Below are 4,291 nucleotides of genomic sequence, written 5' to 3' on the forward strand. Positions count from 1 at the left end.
CTAGACAACAACAATTTGTATCTTACAAAACAGACTTTAAAACAAAGACTGTAACAGGACAAAGAAGGGCATTACATAATGATAAAGGGATCAGTCCAACCAGAAGATATAACAACTGTAAATATCTATGCACCCAACAAAGAAGCACCTAAATATGTAAAGCAAATATTAACAAGCATAAAGAAGTTGATAGGGGTTCGTGGCTAGCTCAGTCAGTAGAGTATGTGACTCTAGATCTCAAGGTCATGAGTTCAAGACCCATGTTGGGCATAGAGTTGATGGACAGATGGAAGGAAGGAAGGGAAGAAGGAAGGAAAGAAAGGAAATTAACTGACAGTAATACAACAATAATAGGAGATTTTAACACCCCACTTACATCAATGATAGATCATACACACTGATCAATAAGGAAACAGTAGCTTTAAATGACATATTGCCAGATGGACTTTACACACACACACACACACACACACACAGAGAAAATTCCATCCAAAAACAGCAGAGTGTACACTCTTTTCAAGTGCACATGGAACATTCTCCAGGATAGAACACATGTTAGACCACACAGCAAGTATCAATACTTTTAAGACTGAAATCCTAGCAAGCATCTTTTCAGACCACAAAGGTATTAAACTAAAAAAATTAATTACAGGAAAAAAACACAAATATGTGGAGACTACACAACAGGCTACTAAACAACCAATGAATCACCAAAGAAATCAAAGAGGAAATAAAAAAATAACTTAAGACAAATGAAAGCGGAAAACCAATGTTCCAAAATTTCTGGGACACAGCACAAGCAGTTCTAAGAAGGGTGTTTATAGCAGTACAGGCTTACCTCAAGAAATAAGAAAAATCACAAACAGTACAACCGTACACCTAAAGAAAAACTAGAAAAAGAAGAACAAAGTCCAAAGTTAGAAGGAAGGAAATAATAAAAAGCAGAAATAAACGGAGACAAAGAAATAGAAAAGACGTATAAAAGACTATGAAAAATTATATTCCAACAAATTTGACAACCTAGAAGAAATGGATAAATTCCCAGAAATATATAATCTTAGAAAACCAAATTAGGAAGAAACAGAAAATCTGAACAGAACATATTTCTAGTAATGAAATCAGTAAGAAAAAAGCTAAAAAAGCTAAAAAAAAAAAAAAAGTTCAGGACCCAATGCCTTTACAGGTGAATGCTACCAAACATTTTTTTTCAAGATTTATTTATTTATTTAAGAGCACAAGCACACAAGCGGGAGAGGGAGAGAGAATCTAAAGCAGACTCTGTGCTCAGCATGGAGCCTAGTGCAGGGCTCAGTCTCACGACCCCAAGATCACAACCTGAGCTAAAACCAAGAATCAGACACCCAACAGACTGCACCACCCAGATGCCCCAGATTCTACCAAACATTTAAAGAAGACTAACCTATCCTTCTCAAACTATTTCAGAAAACTGAAGAAAAAGGAATGCTTCCAAATTCATTTCATGAGGCCAGCATACCGATACCAAAACCAAAGTCACTACCCACCCCCCCCCAAAAAAAAGAAAAAGGAAGAAAGAAAGATAATTACAGGCTAATATCCCCAATAAACATGGCTACAAAATAATAAAATATTAGCAAACCAAATTCAACAATATATTGAAAGGATCATTCACCATGATCAAGTGGAATTTATTTCAGAGAGGCAAGGATGGTTCATTATTTGCAACTATCTGATACACCACAATCAATGATAAAAATCATGATCATTTCAATAGATGCAAAAAAGGCATTTAACAATTCAACATCCATTATGATTAAACATTTTTAAAAACTCTCAATAATGTGGGTACAGAGGAAATATACCTTAACATAATAAAGGCCATATATGACACCCACGGCTAACATGATACTCAACAGTAAAAAGCTGAAAGTTTTTAAGACCAGGAACAAGACAAGGATGTCCACTCTAATCACTTTTTATTCAACACAGTACTGCAAGTTCTAGCCACAGCAATCAGACAAGAAATAAAAGGCATCCAAATTCCTAAGGAAGAAATAAAACTGTCACTATTTGCAAATGACATGATACTATATTTAGAAAACCCTAAAGACCACCAAAAAAAACTTTGAATTCAGTAAAGCTTGAGGATACAAAAATCAATCTATAAAAATCTGTTGCAGTTCTATACACTATACACTAATAACGAGCTAGCAGAAAGAGAAATTAGGAAAATAATTCCATTTACAATTGCATTAAAAAGAATAAAATACCCAGTGGTGTACCTGGGTGGTTCAGTTCGTTGAGTACCAGACTCTTGGTTTTGGCTCAGGTTATGGTCTATGGGTCATGGGATTGAGCACTGCATCAGGCTCCATGCTTTGAAATTCTTTCCCTTTCCTACTGCTCAGCCATGTGCTCTCTCTCTCTAATTCTCTAAATCTTTTTTTAAAAGATTTTAAGAATAAAATACCTAGGAATAAATTTAATCAAGGGGGTGAAAGACCTGTATTCTGAAAACTATTAGGACACTGAAGAAAGAAGATGAAGACAATCAATAAATGAAAAAAATACACCACACTCATAGATTGAAGAATATTGTTAAATATTGTTAAAATGCCCATTACCTAATCTAATCTGTAGATTATAGATTAGTAATCTACAGTTTCAGTGCAAGTCCTAACAAAATACCAATAGTATTTTTCACGGAACTAGAACAAATAATCCTACAATTTATATGAAACACAAAAGATTCCAAATAGCCATGAGAAAGAAAAGGCTGGAACCATCATAATCCTAGATTTTAAACTATACTACAAAACTGTAATAATCAAAGCGGTATGGCACTGGCACAGAACACACATACACACATAGTTTGATGGAACAGAACTCCCAGAAATAAACCCACACTTATACTGGCAATCTACAACAAAGGAAACGAGAATATATAATAGTGAAAAGACCGTCTCTTCAGTAAGTTTTGCTGGGAAAACTGGACATCTATATGTAGAAGAGTGAAATAACTTTTTTACCACATGCACAGATACACACAAAAATTCAAATTGAAGACCTAAATATAAGCCCTGAAACTGCAGAACTTTTAAAAGAAAACATAGGCAGTATATTCTTGGAATTTGGCCTTAGCAATGTTTTTTGGAACTGTCTCCTCAGGCAAGGGCAACAAAAGCAAGAATAAACAACTGGGTCATGTCGAACTAAAAAGCTTCTGCACAGCCGAAGAAACTGTCAACAAAATGAAAAGGCAACCTAATAAATGGGAGAAGATATCTGCAAACAATATATCCAATAAGGGGTCAATCCAAAATACATAAAGAACTCCTAGAATTCAACGGCAAAAATAAATAAATAAATAAAATCTTTAAAAAAAAAAAAAAGATTGTTGGGTGTTGTTTTTTTGTTTTGTTTTGTTTTTTTTATTTGACAGAGATCACAAGTAGGCAGAGAGAGAGGAGAGAGAGAGGAAGCAGGCTCCCCGCTAGGCAGAGAGCCCAATGCGGGACTCAATCCCAGGACCCCAGGATTACTACCTGAGCCAAAGGCAGAGGCTTTAACCCACTGAGCCACCCAGGCACCTGGTAAAAAACACCCAATAATCTGATTTTTAAAAGGATCTGAAGACATCTCTTAAAAAGGAAAAAAAAAAAACAAAAAAACAAAAAAAAAGCAAAAGCAGAAAAACACCATACAGACATCCAATGGACACATGAAAAGATGCTCAACATCACTAATCACCAGAGAAATGGAAATCACAATCACAATGAGATTATCAGCTCAAAACTGTCAGAATGGCTAGTGTACATATAAGAAACCGTATTTTATATATACATATATATGTATACGTATGTGTGTGTATTTAATAACAAGGGTTGGAGAGACTGTGAAGAAAAGAGAAACTCCGTGCACTGCTGGTGGAAATATAAACTGATACAGCCACTATATAAACAGTATGAAAGTTCCTCAAAAAAGTAAAATATAGATGATGATCCACATGATCCAGTAATTCCACTTCTGGGTATTTATCCAAAGAAAACAAAAATGCTAATTTGAAAAGATATATGCACCCCTATGTTCACCACAGCATTATTTACATTAGCCAAGACATGCAAGCAACCCCAAGTGTCCACCAAAAGATTAAAGGATAAAGATGTGGTATGTGTTTACACACACACACACACACACACACACACACACACACACAGGAATACTACTCAGCCATAAAAAAGAGGTATCTTGCCAAATTGTGACAACATTGATGGACTAGAGGGCAGTAATTAAATGAAATAAGTTAGAGAAA

The 4,291-nt window shown here is 35.0% G+C and overlaps 1 protein-coding gene across 4 annotated transcripts in view; it reads right to left on the reverse strand.

Annotated features, from left to right (window-relative positions):
- The window catches only part of RAF1 (Raf-1 proto-oncogene, serine/threonine kinase), an 84,022-nt gene that overhangs the window by 39,554 nt on the left and 40,177 nt on the right, over positions 1-4,291 (reverse strand). The gene's annotated exons all lie outside the window — the stretch shown is intronic.

This window comes from Lontra canadensis, unplaced genomic scaffold (genome assembly GCF_010015895.1).
Source record: "Lontra canadensis isolate GAN:19392208 unplaced genomic scaffold, GSC_riverotter_1.0 scaffold124, whole genome shotgun sequence".
NCBI classification, from domain to species: Eukaryota; Metazoa; Chordata; class Mammalia; order Carnivora; family Mustelidae; genus Lontra; species Lontra canadensis.